The following is a 21,863-nucleotide window of genomic DNA, read 5'->3' on the forward strand; positions in this document are numbered from 1 at the left end:
TGGGGAAGACTGATGACTGTATACGATGCCTTCAGCTCTTTGGAGGAACAGTGGACGGACATGAAATAACAGCTTTCTGTGAAAGCTGAAAAGGAAAGCCTTCTACTTCACAGCAGAGTGGGGGATACGTTCAGAGCCATAACTGGGGCGGAGCCTGAGGGGCACCTGCCCACCAAGGGAGGGCACGAGATTAGCCCCAGGCTCCACCCTACTTACAGAGGTCACTGCTGCTGCTTCCCATCTCCTGTTCCATCAGCCTCCAGAGGAGAAGCAATGGGGCCTGCGAAGTGGCCTCAGCACCTGCCCTCTCTTCCAGAGCGAGGTGACCCCACAGGTGACTGCCTTCACCTTGCAAGCAAACGCAGTCCCTTCCGGGCTCTCCCCAGAGGAGGAGGTGCTGGCCATGCACACCTGCGTAGCTGCTCCTCCTCCAGGGAGAGTCTGGAAGAGAATGCTTTTGCGCTGCTTGTGGAAGAGACTGACTTCGTGCCACCTCCCCCAGGGAGAGTACTGGGGCAGGATGTGATGCCTCTGGATACATTGCTATGCAACCAAGAGACTTCTGACATCAGCACCATCTTTTTGGCGTCGTCTCCACACCCTGTTACTTTAGTAAAAATGGAGGCGCCTGTAAAACTCCCAAACTTGCTCATGCTTTTGTTATTTTCACTTGGTGTAAGACTTCATGAAGATACTTTTCCTGTTTAGACTCCTCCCCCCGGACAACATGTCTGCCTTTGCTCCCACCCCTCCCTCACTTTGCATTTCCCGTGCCTCTATGCATAAGAATCCATTGAGGGGAAAAATGCAATGAGATTCATATTTAATCTTTGCCTTTGCTCAGTTTCGAAGTCTATTGAGCTTCCAAATTGTGTTTGATGTTGGCTGGGATGAGCCCCTAGGCAGTCATTATTCAGCGTTACTCTAAAGAGTTGATCCCATCCTTTGGAGGCCAAGGGCTTGAATTAGATTCAAAAGGAGGCATTAAGTGCAGGTTGAGTAGCGCTGAACTCCTCACACAGCGCATTTAAACGAGTAATGCATGGACGCCTTGAAAGGCTGCAGGGTCCTATTCATGCTCGAAAGTGGACTGACCCAACACGTCATGGAGGAATCCAGCCACGTGTCTCCTTTTAGCATTCTTGATGCTTAAGTACTGCCTTCCCTGTAGACATGAGCCAATAGATGTCTCTTCTGTTGCTTTTTTGGCTCATACTTGGAGACCATAACCTCCACCTTACTAATAATGAACAAGCAGCATGAAGGCAGATCTCAGGGGCTTGGACAATTTTCTGCCAGAGATGGAAAACACAGTTCTTCTCCTTTGTGGGCCTGTGAGTCTCTGAATGGAGCTGCTGTGCACTCTGGCCAGTGTTAGGAGTATTTCCCCACAGGCTGAAGAAAGCCAAAGACTACCAGGAGTACAGTCTTCTCTGGATTAGGTTCCACCTGCTGGATTGGATGACACCTTTTCCTGAATTCATCCCATCTGCAGATGGGTGAGCAAGGGTGCGCCTTCCTTTCCCATTCACCCGGCAATCCAGCTTCACCTCCACTGTCACCAGCTGTCCACCCAGTACTGCAATGGTTATATAGGACCTGTGCGCCTAACGTACAACATGCACATGGTCAGAGTGATTTTGATCACATGACTAAGCCCTGTGTGTTTGAATTTTACATGTGTAGGTCCTATTTGATTGTTACACCTCTGTGTGGATCTCTGATCACGGCAGGGGTGGGGCAAGCTTGTCAATGCGGGTGGGGGGATTGTGTGCCTGGGTACAATTAGCCACGCATTTCATTAAACACAAGTACAACCTGTAAACAGTGTATAAAGTTTATTGACCTGTAAAACATACCCAGAAAATTAACACCCAGGGCAAGGTAAAAAAGGAGTACTCCCTGCTCTTAATCAATGAATTGAGACCATTGTCAAAAGAGTGGGAATTGACGCTTTGGGTCTCAGACAACCCCCCTACCCCACCCTTTAACATTTTTGTGCCACTGTTATTTTTGCGCCCAGGGCATGTGCCCCATTCACCCCACCCTAGTTCTGTGACCAGAAATGTGTATCCACGAGCAGGCATTCTGTTCTCGGGTACAGCACAAGGTGTGAACAGTCCTTGAAATGCCAGACACCAGCAAATGTGTTCAGAGAAGAAAGGGGCATTGATTGCTTTTCACTTCAAATGAATGCTAACGTTTCAGTAAGCTGTAAGAGGCTAAAATTCAATCTACTGTAGTGAGAAGCAGGGTGAAGGAAGTCTGACTGTGGCCAATGCAGCTTACATCCTCTTCTGTCTTCACATTTCAAAATCAATCCCTGTTATGAGTTCCTGAAAGAAATGCATGAGGCCAAGATACTGTACCTACAAACCACGGCATGACAGAATGAGGTGTGGGGAGAAATGTATTCAAAGCACTTCTGAGAAATTCTAGCAGGCATGTATAGAAAGAAATGCATGAGGCCAAGATAAGTTGGCAACCTTCAGACTATGGTATCGCGCTCTGGATGGTGGTTCTGGCACAGCGTCCAGTGTGGTTGAAAAGGCCAATTCGGGAGTGACAATCCCTTCCACACTGGGAGCAAGTGCAGTCTGTCCCTGGTCTGTCTCCCTGGCTGTGGGCTTTCCTTCTTTGCCTCTTTGCCTCAGACTGTTGGCCAAGATACTGTACCTACAAACCGCGGCATGACAGAATGAGGTGTGGGGAGAAATGTATTCAAAGAACTTCTGAGAAATTCTAGCAGGCGTGTAAAGGCATAGCCAGGCAGTTAAAATCTCAAGTGGCAAACAACACTGAATCCATTTATTTATTTGGAAAAGCTTTGACACCATCCTTCTCCCAAGGGACCCAGCAGAATCTACAACAAAACAACAGCAATACAAATAAATGTAATCTAAAAATCAACCAGATAAAATCATCAATATAATGAAAACCATGACAGTAGCAAAGGCTGCAGTCCTATACACCAGTATTTCCAACTGTGGGTTGTGACACCACTGGTGGGTTGAGACTTGATGTGCGGGGGATCGTGACCACCTATGCGCTGTGCCATAATGCAGTGCTCCCTGTAGCGCTGCAAAGCCTTATCCGGAGGCTGCTTCCTTGTCAGGCCGGGCTCGCGACCCACTCCATTGGCCTCTGTGGGCCCCAGAATGGCCCACAGAGGCGACTAGAAGCAACCTCTGATTTGTGGATGCAGCGTCCATCCACTTTACTGCCACAACTCAGAAGTTGCTTCCAGTTGCTTCCGTGGTGCATTGTGGGGCCCGTAGAAGCCAATGGAGTGGTCATGGGCCCAGCTTGACCTGGTAGCAGCCTCTGGGAGCTCCAAATAAGGCATCGTAGCATTACAGGGAGCATCAGATAATGACCCACTGAGGAGGACGAGGACATGCGTATATCTCTAGAAAGGCATGCTCAGTGGGATGTTTCTTTAATTCTGATGCTTTTCTTCCGTAGTTGTTCATCAGAGTTCTAGAAGCATTGTCTTTCTGGAACAATTGGGTTCTTGACAGTTAGAACTTCTGTCTAACTTTCTTTGAGACACCTTTGTCTCACACCTTTTTCTTTGAGACACCTTTGAGATTTCTTTGAGACACCTTTGTCTCACACCTTGTCTCCTTTAGACACCTTTACCTCTTTGTGACACCTTGTCTCCTTTGAGACACCTTTACCTCTTTGTGACACCTTGTCTCCTTTGAGAAACCTTTGTCTCTTTGAGACACCTTGTCTCCTTTGAGAAACCTCTGACTCTTTGAGACACTTTTGTCTCCTTTGAGAAACCTTTGTCTCTTTGAGACACCTTGTCTCTCACCTTTGAGACACCTGACAATCCTGTCTTTGGAGTGGCCATCCATGCCACCCAACTATTGAGCTTCAGCAGCTTCGGAATGACGAGAACGCTGTCACGGAGCCTAACGGGCTGGCAGGTAAAGGAGGGAAGCGTCCTTCAGGATGGAGGAGATGAGAGTCTGACCTCATCGGTGGGAGAGGAGGGATTAAAGCAAGGGGCGGAGAAACTGGCAGCACAGGGATTGGGGCAGTAAGAGGCAGGAGGCCATGAGGAGGAACCTATATGGAAGACTTCCCTGGTGGTTGATGAGGAGCTCAGTTGAGGGTAGGCGTCAGTCTGGTGAGGGTTGCTGCTTGTGACCCATGTGAGTAAAGGCTGAAGAAGAGGAAGCGGGGTGATTTAACCCCCTCCCCTGGCTGTGACTGAGGCTGCCTACAGTTCCTCTGTGTCTGGGGAAAAGCCCTTGGGTCTTTGCCCTGGAGGGCTCACCTGTGTCATCGGGGCAACCCCAACTGAGCAGCCAGTGAACGCAGGACCCACTGTACAAGAACATATCTGCTGTATTCCAGCTGATGTCAGTGAGGTCAGGAGAAGGAGGTTTAGGCATACTGCAAGGTCAGCGTGAGTTTTCGCCGCGTTTGGTGTCGCCTTTTCACAGTGGCTCTCCTCTTCTAATTAGCAGGGAAATAGTGACTGTCCTGCCTCTCATTCTTAAAGATTGGGACAGTGATTGCGGTCAACCAATCTTGTGGGATTTGTCCCGTTCTGTTAATTTCAGAGAAAAGAGGAGAAAGTCATCGTGCCCACCAATCAGGATCATTTTTCAGCAGTTCAGGGGGTATTGCATCAATTCCAGGGGCCTTCTTACTTTTAAGATGTCCAATTAATTGACTCACCTCTTCTGGTTCCACTGGGGCCCACACAGGAAGCTCAGATTGAGAAAAATCTACACATCCTTCCTGAGGGAGGTTAATATCCAAGAACATTTTTTCAAAGTGTTGTACCCAAAGAGAGAGAGGGATTTGGGCTGAAACACCTCCTTCCGGTCTTCGTGAGCCTGTTATGATAGACCAGAAAACTCTGCTATTTATAGAGAGAATTGCTTGTAATAACTTCCCCCATTGCTCTTGGTAATACCTCTGTTTCTTCTCCAGTGTTATTATAGCCGGCTGTTTTTTAAGTTCAGAGTACTTAAGCAGGTACCTGGGATTGTTGGATTTTCTAAAATTGCAATATGTTTCTCTAATTTGCTGCTTCACATCCTTCCATTCATAGCCAAACCCCTCCCTTTTGAATCCCGTTCTCGGCGTACCCATCAGCCCCATCTTGCATCCTAATTCCTGACAAAGCCAGCTCATGAGGGATTGATAAGATCTAATTATAACTATAGTATCCCCCTCTCTTAAAATATCGGAAAGGTATTTAGTACATTGAGTTCTCATAATTAATTGTTGGAATTTTGCAGGGGAACTACTATCCCACTGTATTTTATATCTATGTTCCACACTAGCCTAGATAAAGTCTCTAATGTGGGGACATATAGGTCCAAAGCCATAATAAGAGGCAGGTGGTCACTCATGGTATTATCACCTATGTAGAAATCTGTCACAAAGGGTCTCAGTCCCATAGGGACCAAAATAAAGTCCACCACACTAGCACCCAGGGCAGAGGCATAGGTAAACTCCCCCGAATATGGAAAGTCTTTTAGACCATTTAGCCATACCTTATCAAGGCTGATGCTAAATTTAGCAAAGTCAATACCAGCAGCATGAAGGTGGCAGTCTTTAGAATGTCTATTGAGCAAGCAGATCGGGGGGAGAGCTGAATCCTCATAGATTTCCAATGCCTTATAGGAAACCTGCCTTGAGCTGCCCACCCTGGAGTTCATATCACCCATAATCAGGCCCTGAGCTGAGGGATGCAAGCTTTCTAGAGTTTCTACCTAAGACAAAAGATTGCCCCAGTATAAAGATTGTTGGGCGGAATTAAGGGAAGGGGGAACATAGACATTAACACAAATTAATTTCATCTCAAACACAAGTGTCATTATGGCTTGCACTATGCAGCAGCCCTGCCTTATCTCCACATGACTTGAATTGAGACGTTTTGTGACAAACACAGCTAGGCCTGCTGAAGGGCGTCCCCTAGTACTGACTTGCATGGTGATCCTGACTCCCTGGCCAATTTTAGGCCTATCAGTTTATTGTCAACTGACGGCAAAACTTATGCAAGATACCTATATAATAAGCTCAGGGCCTGGGTTAGCTCCCACTGCATTCTCGGACTGGAGCAAACAGGTTTCAGGCAAGGTAAATCGACCATTGACAACTGCCTGATTCTCTCGCATCTTATTGACAAGCAAGTTAAGGCATCAAAGGCAAGGCTGTATGTAGCTTTTATTGATTTAAAAGGGGCATTTGATTCAATAGATAGAGGATTGCTTTGGAACAAGTTTACCTTACTAGGGATAGATAAAAGACTTTTCCTTCATATCAGATCTCTGTACACCAACACATCCTGTAAGGTGCAGTGCCCCCAATCTGGGACTTTGTCCCAGAAAATAACTACCAATAAAGGGGTCAAACAGGGTTGCATCCTGGCACCTCTACTGTTTAACCTGTTTATGAATGACCTCGCTCCAGCCTTGGAGAATGTTAACAGCCATTGTCCTAAGCTGGGCAACCTTCGGGTGCCACTGCTTTTATATGTAGATGACATGGCTCTAATAACTTGCACCTGCATTGGTCTTTTGAGGTTGCTTAATAAATGTGCTGAATATCTAGCAACCAACAAGCTGGAGATTAATTATACCAAGTCCAAAGTTATGATCTTTGCAAAGAGTTGGAATTCTTATAGCTGGATCTGTAAGGGTAATAAGATTGAGCAAGTCTGTCAGTTTAAATACTTGGGTATTACATTTCACTATAGGCACTCATGGGCTTCCCATCGCAGCTCAGTGCTTAACTTGGCTTTCATTGTCAGCAATTGCACAATTTTATCATACCCAGGGCAACAGATATGTTCCGGCCGCCCTGGAGGTTTTCAAAGCCAAGACTGTTACTCAAGTTTTATGTGGTGTTCCGGTCTGGTTCAAGACATTAAATCTAGCTACAGAGCGTATTCAATCTGTTTTCCTTAGGAAAATTTTAGGCATACCGAGATGTGTCCCTTACTCTGTTTTACGCCTTGAGACAGGTCTTATCAGGTTGAACACAATGGCATGGTTAAGATTTGCAAAGTTTTGGCTTGGCATCCTTTTCAATGTGGTCAATGACAGTCTGATGTTCCAATTGGTATCAGACTCGGTCCTGCCTTGTGGGAACACCATTTTATACACCAAGTTCAAATCAATTGGTCTCGATATGGAGTGTCTGGATACGTTGTGTCAAACAGCAGCATATAGAGTTGTCAGGGAGAGAATCATGGACATTGAATGTCAAGAGCTAATGAGTTTGGCCAACACCTCCTGCTCCCCACTGCACTTTCATGTACCTGTCCAGTTAGGCAGGATGCCATTTTATTTATCCCAGCTGTATAATCCGCAGTTAAGAAGAGCCTTCATGCTGGCAAGATGTAATGCCCTTCCTTCAGCCCTTCTATGGGGCCGGTTTAAAGGGATACCTCTTTCCACAAGGCTCTGTCTTTGTGATCTGAACCATGTGGAGTCAGTTGAACATATCCTTTTGTTCTGTCCCTTGCATAAGACCCAGCGTCAGAAACATCTTATGCCCATCCTAGCGCGCTTCTGGGGATGGGCAGAGGCAGATGTGCTACAAGCACTTTTGTCAGCAGAGAAGGGAGAAACTCTTATCAACATCTCTTGTTTTGTCGCCACATTCATAAGTCCGCGGGAAATGAGACTGGAAGCTTAGCCCTGTATGAGATCAGCTAATGGGGGCACTATTGACTATTGGATTTTTCCTGGGTGTGACAGGCATTTATGGATTATGGACATCTTCTGATCTTATATAAATTTTGAATTTTATTCGTATATTGTTTTGATGTATGTATATGCCAATAAAGGTGACAACAACAATGACTGTCCTGCCTCACCCCAGCACAGTGTCTTTGGTAGAGGCTGTTTGAGGGTGTTCTATTTAGATTGTGATTGGAATCTTTAATGGCATAGTCCTGTTCTTAGATGGTGTCAGTGTCTCACCTCTGCTGGTGGCTGCTGCACAGCCACAGATTGTAGCCACTGTAAATCCGCACAAGCCCTGCAGTTCAGGGGAGACTGGCCAGCGGCCACCAGCAAGGTTCTGCCAGCAGAGAGCTGAGACAGGGGGTTGAGCAACGTCTATCATATTTGCAACTTTCAGCATGATTACCATGCTGCGGCGCAGTGAAAAATTGCCAATGTGCCAAGGGAGAATAATAATAAATAATAATAAACTTTATTTATATCCCACCTTTCTCCCTAAAAGGGACCCAGGGCGGCCAGGAGAAGCCCGTTTCATATCGAGAAACAGGAATAAAGAAGTACTGGGGAGCTTTCTTCATTCTTCGGCCTGGTTTACGTTTAAATAGCATGCTGTAGGCACTCTTTCATTTCCATGTATGTCGAGTTGATCCGTGTTGTTTCAATTGTTCTGAAAGGACTTGCTATCCGTCACGTTTTGTTCAGAATTCTGTATCAGTTTAATTCACCAGAGCAAGCACTATTTTGCAATACTATGTGATGAAATGTTTGGGGAGGGGAGCGGTCGAGGAAGTGAGCACTGCCTGCTGGGGGACTGTGGCAGTCTCTATTAAAGGGTTGCATCTGCACGCAGCCTTCCTGGTCCTCAGAACTCCATCTGAAGGCCTAAGAGCATCACTTCCTGGTTTTCCTGAAAAACCAAAGTAACTTTCTGTGCCCTCTGAAGGCCTTGGAAGGCTTTCTGAGGGTTGGGGAGGCCTCACCACCCCCCAGAACACGCTCCAGGTGTTTCCTGAGATGTGCTGGTTCTGAGGTATTTACTACAATTTTGTCTAGGCATTCATGATACATTTCCTGGACCGGAGAGCCAGAAAAGATGTAAAATACACGTGAGTGTAACAGTTTCCCATGAGCACCGAGATATCACAGCGAGATGCAGTGTTTAGGTTTATGCCATAATTCTCAGACTGGAAACTGACAACTAGCGAAGTACTCTCCTCTGTTCCGTGCTTTGGGCAGATCACATGGGAGCATACAGGCGTTTATAAATTATTACTAAGACTATTTATACTGTATACAGTAGCACTCGCTTATCCATGGGGGTTCCATTCCGGAACTCCCCGCGGATATCTCAAACTGCGCATACAGGTGAACGCCTGTCCCTCGACCGTCTGGAGACGAGGGAAGCCCGGCTCCCCTCCCCTCCCCTCTGGAGGTAAGCTTGACTCCCCTCCCCTCTGGAGGGGTTTCCAAGTTCAGCAGAGGCTGTGGATGTCTATCCGCGACCTCTGCCGGGCTCAAGCTGAGCTCAGCAGCTCAGAACACATGACTTCCGGTTTCACTGAAAAACTGGAAGTGACACTTTTCATGCCTTGTAAGACATTTGGAGGCCTGGAGAAGCCCTCAGGGGTTTTCCCGGGCCTCCCAATGCCTTAAAAGGAATGAAAAATGTCACTTCCGGTTTCTCGGTTAAATCAGAAGTCATGTGTTTTGACCTCTAAGTCTCTGTCTGACTTCTGTGGAGACCGCGGAGAGACATCGGCAGCCTCTGCTGAGCGCAGAAGACCCTCCAGAGGCAAGCTCCCCTCACTTTCAGAGTGGGCACACATGGAGGACACATGCAGGGGGCTCTGCGGACCCAATCCGTGAATTACCGAATTTGTGGATACGGGATCTGCGGATACAGCAGTCCACCTGTACTGCTTTCCAACAATCCAATTGATTTTGATGGCAGAGATGTATGGCCCAGTCTAATAAGGGCCCCTGCCCTGCCAGAATTCCTGTTCCAACAGTGTAAGGTTTTTTATGGCTATTGCAAAATTTGATATGCCATTCCGCACAGTCGGGCTGCCACCATAAGGTGTGTTTGTCTTGTCAGTGGCCCGCACTGCTGGTAAGTCAGTGCAGGGGGGTGACAGATAGTCAGGGGTGGGTGGAACCGGGCAGGGAGGGGGACGAACAGGGAGGAAACCCCCATTTTCTACCAACTGGCAGGCAGGGCCCCTGAGAGGAATTTTATCAGGGGTACAAGTTTCTTTTGGGCTCCTTCCCAAAGAGGGAGGGAGTGAAACAGTATGGGGGCGTCAATGGGGGTGGGCGGAATGCAGACAAAACAGGTGGGGGAAAGTGGCAACAGCTGGAATAGTCTTTGGAGCCCAGGTCTACCAGTTTTCCCAATGCAGAGTTCAGGTCTGCCTGCCTGCCTGGCGTTAGCAGCTAGATACAGCAATACAGAAACCAAACACACTCCTAAGTCTCTGTAAAATAGAACAACATTGCAGGAGATTAGCACCATTGAACTTAGGCTCACACTGGAATGGACAGTGTCCTGTGTACAACAAAACGGACTTGTGCAGCAGCTGCTGTCCTGCATTTTCGCTGAGCTCCTCTATACTCTTCATGGTAAGCAGATCCACAAGCCAAAGAGCAACTGTAGCAGGTCGGTTTTCTCCCAGATGTGACCCTGTTCAGGAATATATGCATTCATGGGCCTTGTGGCAGTAGTTGTGGTCACGTGCCCGTGGTAATGCCCCCAGCATTCTGCGTGGGCAGTGAGTCAGGGCAAGATTGGAAAAAGTAAGATCCCAGGAAACTTCTGGGCCCCTCCATTGGCTCCTGGGCCCCCTTTCCAACCCTGGGTACAAATCTATCTCTTTACCCCCTTTGTAGCAATGATATTGGGAGCAACCAAGACTCAAGAGTCAGGTTGCTGGATGTGGTGCAGGCGCAGAGTCAGAGAGGCAATGAATGAACACGGAGACAGGTTTCAAAGGGGGAGTGGAGAGAGAGAGAGAGAGAGAGAGAGAGAGCTCCTGTACCTGCCTCTCTGTCCGCTTTTATTCACTCTTGAAGCAGTACAGTTTACTAACGGTCGCTTAATAACAGCAGCTTGGTAACACATTCCTGAGGTCTGAGCGCTTCTCCTTATCTCTAATGCTAACTCATCCTGTTTACTAGATAAAAGGCAGTGAACAAGGTCGGCCCAGAGTGTGCTCTGTGCAGAAGCAGATGTGTCTGCTAGGTTGCCAAGTTCACTAAAGCCAAAGCGTGCTTCTACACTGCTACACCCTTCTCCTAGGCCCTGCTTGCAGGGCTTTTGAAGATTACTTATGGAGATTTTCCCTTCATATTTTTCTCTGCAGTTTTGTTACATTTATTCTCAATTTGTCTATTTTTTGTTTGTTTTTTGAGCTGCTTTACTGATGACGATTGTTGCATCTTCTTGTTTTTGATTAAAGCATATTTTAGAAATTTGTTTAAATGCATCACCCAGATGGCCCAGTTGGGTTGAAATTAAGTATATAAGTCTAAAACAAATAGGAAAAGAATACCGTAGATACTCGCCTAAAAGGCGAAAGATTCATGCCTTGAAATCCAGCGTGGATTGCCTCTTCGTCTTATCTTCGGGTCACTGAGGAGCTTGGGTGGTCTAAGGGTATCGCGGCAGCTATCAGAAGCCCAGAAGAGCTTCCCTCTGGTTTGCAGCGCCCCTCCGTTTGCCGCTGTGCTTCTTTGGCTGCTGGAGACTGCAGCCTGTACTTGCGGGCATGAGGGGAGCAGTCATGGACCCCGGAGCTCTCTCTTTTGTTCTGCAAAAGGAACAGGCTGCAGCCCCAGCAGGATGCAAGCTGCAAAGCCTTGCTTTGCAAGACTGTGCAGGAGCGTGGGACTGGGACTGGGAGCACCAGGTGGACAGGCTTGCCGAAGGAGAAAGTGAGGAGCTACACATGGTAGCAGCAGTGGCTGCATTAGAAATCTCTCCAATTTGTGCTTTCTGCGTGGAAGGCAGGGTATGGCAATCCCTTTTCCTTCCACTCAGTGTTCCTCGCTTGTGCTTTTGTTCTGGTTATTTGCACTGTAAAGCGATAAGAGAGATTTCTGGGACTTGGTCTCTGGGTCAAATGCTAAGCAGACATAGACTCCTTTAAAAGCATATAGAAAGTTTATTTACATGCTATTTACAGATTAGGAATAGATTAGGATGGATACAGGTTCGAAGTTACCCCATGGTGGATCATTGATTTTCTCTCCGAACCACACCCAAAACTCCTTTATTTGTACTCTGTCACAAACAAGTGACCCATGTGATATTACATGTCACTTCCCTCTCCTTATTTGGCATACTGGTGCATGGTTCCAGCCCTAACTGGGAAGTCTGTCAGCCATGTATGGAGAAGTTTCTGGCCTGCAACTTTGATTACATAAAACCCTGGAATGTTCCTTTTGGGAAAGCTATGACGCACATGTTTTTCTCTCTGCAGGTCATCTTGACATAATGACATTTCCTATACTGGTTTTAACAGAAAACTAGTCAAAACTTTGGCTCCTAATTTCGAGTGTTTTTCTTATCTGAGAGAAGTTAGGTTAACCCTTAAAATATCTATCAATAGATGATAAAGTCTATCTGCATTGTAAAGAGGTACATACCTACATTTTCCTGAGAGTAAGCCCCATTGACTATAATGTGACTTACTTCTGAGTAGACATGCATAGGATTCAGCTCCAAGGGCTTTTGCACTGGTGTTGCTGTGATATCTATATAGAGATCTTCCTCCCCCACACCTTTCCCCTGTTTTTGCACTGGTCTGTATGGAGATCTGCCCCCCCACTTCCATTTGTTGGTTCTGAGTGTGCAAGGGCTTTTGCCCTGGTGTTGCTGTAATGTCTATATAGAGATCTTCCTCCCCCACACCTTCCCACTGTTTTTGCACTGGTATGTATGGAGATCTGCCCCCCACTTCCATTTGTTGGTTCTGAGTGTGCAAGGGCTTTTGCCCTGGTGTTGCTGTAATGTCTATATAGAGATCTTGCTCCCTCACACCTTCCCCCTGTTTTTGCACTGGTATGTATGGAGATCTGCCCCCCCCACTTCCATTTGCTGGTTCTGTGTGCAGGGGCTTTTGCACTGGTGTTGCTGTAATGTCTATATAGAGATCTTCCTCCCCCACACCTTTCCCCTGTTTTTGCACTGGTCTGTATGGAGATCTGCCCCCCACTTCCATTTGTTGTTTCTGAGTGTGCAAGGGCTTTTGCCCTGGTGTTGCTGTGATGTCTATATAGAGATCTTCCTCCCCCACACCTTCCCACTGTTTTTGCACTGGTATGTATGGAGATCTGCCCCCCACTTCCATTTGTTGGTTCTGAGTGTGCAAGGGCTTTTGCCCTGGTGTTGCTGTGATGTCTATATAGAGATCTTCCCGCCTCCACACCTTCTCCCTGTTTTTGCACTTGTCTGAATAGAGATCTGCCTCCCCCCCACTTCCATGTACACAAATGTATTTTATGATCTTTTACTTTATTTTTAATAAATTAGAAGGTACAGTTCTTAGATAACAATTACTGGACATTTTTCAGGATCTGGCCTCGGGTAAAATCAGACAAAATTATAGTCAGACACCTCCCTAAGTTTAACCCCCAACTTATCTGAGGGTCATAGCAAATTCCATGATTTGGGGCTCAAAACCTGCCCTCGTCTTATCTGTGAGATCAACTTATAGATGAGTGTCTGTGGTAGATGCTCCATTAAATTGACCTGCTCTGCATTATATGCACACAGTCCATATTAACAAGGCCATCTTCCACCAATAGGTAAAGACCTGCCGTATCAACAGCATCTATTCACACTGCAAAGAACCAGAGCACTGGTGGGAAAACCAGAACCTTCTCAGGCACACTGCTGGGTGCCAAGATGCCTGCTGGACAGAGTAAGTTCAGTGTAGGAGTGGGGGGAGGGTGGGAAGGGGTTGGAGCAGGGAGAAGATGGGCCAAGGGATGGGCAGACAGAGCCTGGGAGTGGGGTGGAATCAGCAGCCCTGACCATTCCCGGTCCTGATCAATGTGCACAGGTCAACGTGGACTCCATCCAGACATATCGCTGCCACAGATCTGAGTTGACTCAATGTGGCTGCTGGGACATGCCCCAAGTTGATCTTCATGAGCAAAAACGCCCTGGCCGGATGCAGGGCTTTGCCGGCAGTGCTGCATCACTGCTCAGTTGTTTAGTTGGGATCTAACTTGTAAAATAGTGGAAAGTGTAAAATACACTTGAGTGTAATAGTGCCCTTGAGCACCGAGATATCACAGTCATGGAGTGTTTAGGTTTATGCCCTAATTCTCCGTCTGGAGACTGACAAATGGCTCAGTGCTCTCCCCTGTTCTCTGCTTTGGGTAGAACATATGGGGGTGCCCAGTTAAGAATTTGCGAATTCTTCTTAAAAATATTTATACTGTATACTGCTTTTCAACCATCCAATTGATTTTGATGGCAGAGATGTCCAGAGGGAAAGCTGGGGGTGAACCTTTCCCTCTTTGCCTGGGTTTCTAGCACACGGGCTTCAGAAGTTCCATGGGGCGAACAGTGCCCGAACCCTCCTTCACAGGGCTGCCAGGCTGGTGTCACAGGGTTCGCAGGCTGCCTCCAATCCATCAGGGAAGAAGGGCTGGTGATCCGCAGCTCGACAGCATTGAAAAGAACGCTAGTAGCACTGAGAACTGTGCACCAGTGCCTCCTCAGTGGTTGCGGCCTGCAAAGTTCCTGTGCCTGCCTCCTGTGCCTGCCCTTGCCCAGGTTGCCCAGAGATAGGGGGGACTTAAGGGTCGCTGGATGGAAGTTGTTTCATTGGGCAAGTATTTTTACATCTAGGGGTTCAGCTGCAGAGACCCCTTCTCCACACAACTGGAGACACAGTCTGAGGAGTTTGTATCAGACGCAGCTGATACAGACTCCTTCGCTGTTTCTTTACAGGTCTGGTGTTTCGTAGACGGCGATCACATTCAGCGCAAGTCTGGCCTGTCTGCCAGCCACGTAGGTGGTGCTCGTCAGTCCTGCTGTGGGGTCCGGGTTCTGGCGATGGTGTGGGCCAGGGATGCCTCCTACAGGTGGTGCCACTGCGCCTTGCCCCAGTGCCACAGGTTGCCCCATGGAGTATCTGTTGGGGGTGTGGCCCCAGGTTGCAACCAAACTGCATGGGGGCTGGGGACTAAGTGCCCACGGAATTCCTGTCCTGACACACTCCCGGCTGACTGGGGTCAGGGTTTCTGTCCCAGGGTCCAATGCCAGCTCCTCAGCTCTGGCACGGCTCCTTTCACACTGGGGGGTGGGGGTGGAGTTAGACTTCTTTCTCTCCTTCAGGTTATGGCTGAGAGCTCTGGGCTGGCTGGCCCAAGTCTGTGCCATTGCTACAGGCTATCCTGGGAGCTTCAGCAACCAGTCTCTCAGTCCATGCTGGCTGCTCCATCTGAGCTCCATCTGAGATGGTTCAGGCAATCTGGGCTGGGGAGGGGGGTGGAATCGGCAGCGCCTGTCCGCCACATATCCAACTCTCCTTCCTGACCCTGATCCACCTGCATGGGTCACTGTAGGCAGGAGCCAGCACTATCGCTGGAGCAATCCAAATTGACCCACTGTGGCCCCTGGGGCCTCCCTAAGTTGACTTCCAGCAGCCAAAACCCCCTGCGGCATGCAGGGCTGCGCCTTTGCTGCTGCATCTCTGCATGGGCGTTTAGTTAGAATTGGGCTGCAGGAACATCAGAAGCTGCCTTCTTCCAGATCAGTCCATTGCAGGGACCTGGCATGCCATTCTGCGCCGGTGAAGCACCTCATGTCATGAAGTCCAGTGACCTGGAAGTGCCATAACACTTCTGGGTCACTAGGCCTTGGAACCTAACTGGGACCTCGTTCTGGTTGCATCCACAGTCTTTCTGAGTCCTGCAGAGGCTGCAGGCCCTGGCTATGTTTCAAGGGCACTTCCGGTTTCAGTGAAAACCAGAAGTGGTCTTTAAAACCTTCTGGGGCTTTCTGAGACCCATAAAGTGGTTCCCTTTGAGAAAACATATGGGAACCACTGAACTAGGGACATGTAATGGTATTCTTATTTCTGTTCAATCATTACAGATATAATGAAAGCGAGAAGCGTTAGTGCGCCGGGTCTGTTAATACGGAACAGACAGGAGAGCGTGGTTTCGTACAAAGGTACGTTGGCAGGGTGGGGCTTACAGCAGCAACTCTCCCAAATATTGCACCAGCCAGTGAAGTCAACCCCAGCTTATAACAGGGTGAAGAGTGTGGGAGCCGACATAAGTCTGCTAGTTCCCAGACACCCAGATGTTTTTGTAAAGAGGCTCCAACATGCGGGTTTTCACAGAAGCTTAACTGTTTTGGCAGTGATTGTGGTCTGGGGAATAAAAGGAGAGGCTGGGCCCTGCTAATGTTTGTCTCTTGCAGGAATACACACCATTCAGATAGGATGACTGAGCTCCAGTAATTTCCTTGTGAATGTGTTTGTCTCTTCTCAGTAAAGCATCGTAGACCTATGCTTTCGTTTTTGCTGCAGGGATTTGTGGTCCTGATGCTGTTTTTTGGTGAGTTTCTCAAAGGTGCAGTCTAAATACGTTTTACCTCTCCAGTGTCAATTTAAAAAAAACAACTGTTCTCATTTTCTGTTTGATTCAGACAGTAATAAATGCATTTTGTGTTTCCCTTTAGGATTTCTGAAATTTGTGTGCATCATCTCCCGTTTGCCCTATGCACTGCGACTGGACTCACTGCTGAGGTAAAATAGCTTAATCCATGAACACAATGCAAATGGTTGTTTGGACTATAGAAACAATGGAAAGCCTTGATCGTTCAACTCCAAGGAGGAAAAAACCCAGAGATTGAGGGCCCAATTCTGTCCAACTTCCCATGGTCTCCCTATGCCTTACAAGGCATTAAAAATGTCACTTAAGTTTTGACAAAAAACCAAGAGTCATGGTTTTTTGCTTGAAATAGTCATTCTGAGGCCTGCAGAGGCTCAGAATACCCTTGGGAGATAGATACAGGATCCATGGATTTGGGAACTGCAGATAAAGGGGTACTCCTGTATTTTAATACTGACCTCCTTCCTGTGGAAATGAAATGAAGGAGAAAAGAGGTTTGCTTTCCCTTGTGGAGGAAGCCTGTCTTCCTTCCTTACCCAGAAGGATGCCAGAAAGTGTAAGAACAGGGAAAGACAAGCAAGTAATTCAAATATGCCGCCAGTCTTTGAGGGGGGTCCTTAGACTGTTGGCACCTGCAAAAGGACATCACTGTTTCTTTCATATGTTGAAAGGCAGGCCTAGAAAACCAGATATCCATTCCCATGGTGTATGAATCTGGAGATGTAAGTCTAACCTTTTCTTCCTCTTCATCAATGCAGAAGAAAACTTGCTTTAGACACCCCTCCCCCTTAACTGCTGGTCTAGATGAGCCACTGTGCCATTTCAAATTCATTCCCATCATCTGAGATGTACAGCCTACCAGGTGTTCCTGGACGGAAGCTTTGAAAACTGTAGCAGGGGATTACTTGACCGAATGTTCCCCTGTGTTAGCAGTACCACCTAGAAAACGAGGTGGCAAGAAGGTGAGTTCCCCCCTTAAATTCTGCAGGGCATGCTTGTTCCTTCTGCGCAGGATGTTCCTTTTGTGGGGAAACATTCAGACTTGAAATCCCCCACCTGCGTTTTGAAATGGTAGAGTCCAGGAACAGTCCGAACCCACTGAACTGTTTTCCTTTGTCTTCTCTTTTGATCTTTTGGTGATCTTTGCTCTTTCCTGCACAGGCGCAGGAGTGAGACCATAGAAAATTTTGAGAAAGCAATTGTTGATCTCAAACACGAGGTAGCTGAGACCCGGAGTGCCATGGATGACCTAATAAAGCGCGGTGAGGCATCTGAGGTGGGTCACCTAATGCAGGGGTGTTTTTTTCCTGTCATTTATTCAAAGATAGCTGAGTAGCCCAATCCGGAGCTGCCTGGAGCACGGGGCTGCTGCAGCACCAAAAACGACTGCCACGGAATCCAATACACCACCTCCTTGGGATAAGGGGACATTCATCCTCTTCGCCTGGGCAAGGGAAGTAGCCCTTGGGCTGGGCTGGGCCCTACTAATGTTTGTCTCTTGCAGGAATACACACCTTTCAGGTAGGATGATTGAGCTCCAGTAATTTCCTTTTGAATGTGTTTGTCTCTTCTCATCATCGTAGACCTATGAGGGAGATGCTTTTGCTTTTGCTGCAGGGATTTGTGGTCCTGATATTATTTTTCAGTGAGTTTCTCAAAGTTGCAGTCTAAATACGTTTTACCTCTCCAATATCAATTTTAAAAAAACTGTTCTCATTTTCTGTTTGATTCAGACAGTAATAAATGCATTTTGTGTTTCCCTTTAGGATTTCTGAAATTTGTGTACATCATCTCCCGTTTGCCCTATGCGCTGCGACTGGACTCACTGCTGAGGTAAAATAGCTTAACCCATGAACACAATGCAAATGGTTGTTTGGACTATAGAAACAATGGTAAGCCTTGATCGTTCAACTCCAAGGAGGAAAAAACCCAGAGATTGAGGGCCCAATTCTGTCCAACGTCCCATGGTCTCCCTATGCCTTACAAGGCATTAAAAATGTCACTTAGGTTTTGACAAAAAACCAAGAGTCATGGTTTTTTGCTTGAAATAGTCATTCTGAGGCCTGCAGAGGCTCAGAATACCCTTGGGAGATAGATACAGGATCCATGGATTTGGGAGCTGCAGATAAAGGGGTACTCCTGTATTTTAATACTGACCTCCTTCCAGTGGAAATGAAATGGAGAAAAGAGGTTTGCTTTCCTGTCTTCCTTCCTTACCCAGAAGGTAAGCTTCGCAGACACTCAGAGGCTTCAACATGCAGGCTTTCACAGAAGTTGAACTATTTTGGCAAAGATTGGGATTTGTGGAATGAAATGAGAGACATATGGAGGATGAGGAGACATTGCAATTCAAGAACAGAGCCAGAGAGAAGCCGTCATGTGTGTTGTCCCCAGGTGGCTAACATGGGGAGGTGTCTGCTGACAGGTTGGATAAAGAGGCTGTCCTGGGAAAGTAGGCTCCTCCCTCTCAGGCAGCTAGGTCAGGTTACAAAGTCTTCCTGAGAGGAGCAGCTCTCTTGATTTTCCCAGACTACAAAAGCCTTGATGGCCCCTCCCCAGATCAGTTCTGTCTTGGACTTGCTCAGGTAGATGTCCATTCTCAAAGTCCAGTGTTGAAAAGCTATCCGGATGAACTCCGACCACCAAAATCTAACACCATTCTGAACCAAGAAAGACTTAACAGGGTTGCCACTTTCTGAAAAGTCAGGGAAAGTCAGGGAAATTGGCCTGAAGTCAGGGAAATTGTGATTGAAATATATTCATGCAGTGGATTTTTGACCTGCTGCTGCAAGAGCATGATCTGTTTTTGTGGCAACAGGAACAGAGAAGTAGCAGAATACAGGGAAAACTTCATGATGCCCTTTCCCAGCTCCACCTTTTTCTCAGCTCCACCCCTAGCAACCATCCTAATGTGTTTGTTGAGCTCTGACCCTGTATGATTTCCAAGTTCTGTCTGTAGCATTTGCAAAGCAAAGCTAGTTTAAACGTTTAGCAATATACAAACTTTAAACATCTAACTGTTTTCATCCCTACCTGCTAGTACTACATTTAACTTACATATAAAGGTAAGCATGTTTTAGGGTCCTATACGGAATGGACATTTTGTTTCCTGCTAAACCCAGCACAGAGTTGCAAATGAGTTTTGCTGCTGTTGGATTTCACAGACAACTAGCACTTTCTACTCCGCTCCATGCAAAGTAAATTTTGCAAATGTGATTGCTTGTTCCTGCTGAAGTTTACAGAGTACCAGCTCTCTCACCCTCTTTCCTGATTTCTCCCATGCATAAAGGTTGCAAATGAGGGTTGTCTGCTTCTCTAGATTGCAGAAACTAAATATTTAAATTTCTTTCTGGCCCTCAACACCATGCCAGATATTTGATGTGGCCCCCTTGCCAAAACGTTTGGAGACCCCTGGTCTAGAGCGTTGGGAGACTTTCCATGGACACTGTTGTGCCCACTAGACACATTGTGTTTTTTTTGGTAGGGGATGGAGAAAGCTCAACATCTAGCTCAGCCTGGCCCTGATGTGGATTAGAACCACATTAGGGGCCAGCGATATCTGGAGACTGGCCATGCTGGAGGAGCCATTGGCCTGAACCATGCTCTGAATCGTGGCAGTTAATTCCTTCCAGTTGATAGAGGCGGGGGCAGAGAGCTTGGACTTGGGGTCTCAGATGCCTTTCTAGAGGGGCTTGCCATCTTGCATAAATCTCCCCCTTCTTGAATTAAAAAATGCCTCACCCAGAGATTGGGGCTTCTGAAGGGCTGTGTCACTGCTCTGCCATGCCCTCACAGCATTCTCGGCAGCACGTTGCCTGCTGTGTGGTGTTTTGGCAGGAAACAGGCTTGTCTTGTCAGAATTGCCATTGGAGTGGCAATGGTACTTTTGTAATCCCTACTACTCCTGTCTTGGATACTATTGGTCAGACCTCCGTTCTCCAGTGGCTTAAGGGCTTGACTGATACCCTGTTTTCCCGAAAATAAGACCTACCCCAAAAATAAGACCTAGTGTGTTTTTTGAGAATTGCTGAAATATAAGGCCTACCCACAAAATAAGACCTAGTTGTGATCAGGGATGGGACAGGGGGCGGAAGGGGTCCTTGGGTGGGGGCGGGTGGACAACGTGACCGGTAACACTGCACTCCTGTGCGTGCCACCTAGAAAGCACCTGCTGTGCTACCTTGGGCAGAGGATGCTGAGGAGGAGCTGAGGTGGGAAGCAGCAAGCGAGGCAACCCTGCCTACCGGGCTCTGAGGCTCTCCACACTTTCCAGGGAGTAAGTTCCTTTAACTAGAAAGGGACTGACTTCTGAAAAAAATAAGACCTACCCTGAAAAAAGACCTAGTGTTTTTTTTGAGCCAAAGAGAATATAAGACATTGTCTTATTTTTGGGGAAACATGCTAGCAAGCTATCCTTACAAGACCTGTTTACTCTCCCTAAACAACTGAAAAAGACCAAGGATGGAAAAGGGAAAGCACGCTTCACACATCTGAGGAACCCTATCCGTTCCAACTCTCCTTCACAACGTTCACGCCAATCTCATTCCTCAGATTCAGAGTTGCCCATTTCTCAGAAAAGGACCAAAAAGTCTAAGGAAGTCAGTCACGTTGTTCTGAAAACAGGCTGCTACAGTAAGATCTCTAATGAGCCAGCCCAAGGGTATTGGGGTCTGGTCTGAGCTCCTCTGAGGAACACATATTCAGGGAGTTTTCTTGTGGGGATGTGGAGAGTGTGGAAATTAACATCAACCATCTCTTTCCAGGGAAAGTTTTTTCCAGGATGTTGGATAAGGTTATTAAGTCATTGAGCTTATTAAGTTATTAAGCCTTAGAGGGAGATCCCAGTGCTGCAGCTCAAACTTTTTCCTCAGGAAGTCTCTTTTTCCTCAGGGTCCACTGAGGCTAGCAGAGATACCTTTTCCAGAACCCATCCTAAAAATTATGGAGACGGAATGGTCCTTCCTACCACACGGCAAGGGAGACACAAAACTCCTAAGGTCTTCTCCCTTCTCAAGGAAATCTTTGATAAACGAAAGGTACCATTGATAGATGCACTTATTGCAGCACTGTCTTATGCTGTGATCCCTTCAGCGGGGAAAGGTGGATCTCATGACCCATGTGACAAGCACACTGAGGTGTTGTGGAAGAGAGCTTTCAAGGTTACTTCGTTTGCTCTCAGAGCCTCAGCAGACAAGTCACCTATTTCTGGATGGAGGAGCTGGTGGTTAAAGACAACTCCATCTTATCCGAACCAATCCACTTTCAAAAAAGTATCTCTGTTAAATTTGCTTATAAAATAAATTACATGTGTACCACATGTACATGGGGTTTCAGCCAATTCAGTTTTTCCCAAGTCACCTATTTCTGGATGGAGGAGCTGGTGGTTAAAGACAACTCCATCTTATCCGAACCAATCCACTTTAAAAAAAGTATCTCTTTCAGCTGCTTTCTTAGCTGACTCTTTGCTAGATGCTCTCTTTTCTAGAGCTATCGCCTCCAATGTGGTGG

Source organism: Tiliqua scincoides, chromosome 1, assembly GCF_035046505.1.
Source record: "Tiliqua scincoides isolate rTilSci1 chromosome 1, rTilSci1.hap2, whole genome shotgun sequence".
NCBI lineage: Eukaryota > Metazoa > Chordata > Lepidosauria > Squamata > Scincidae > Tiliqua > Tiliqua scincoides.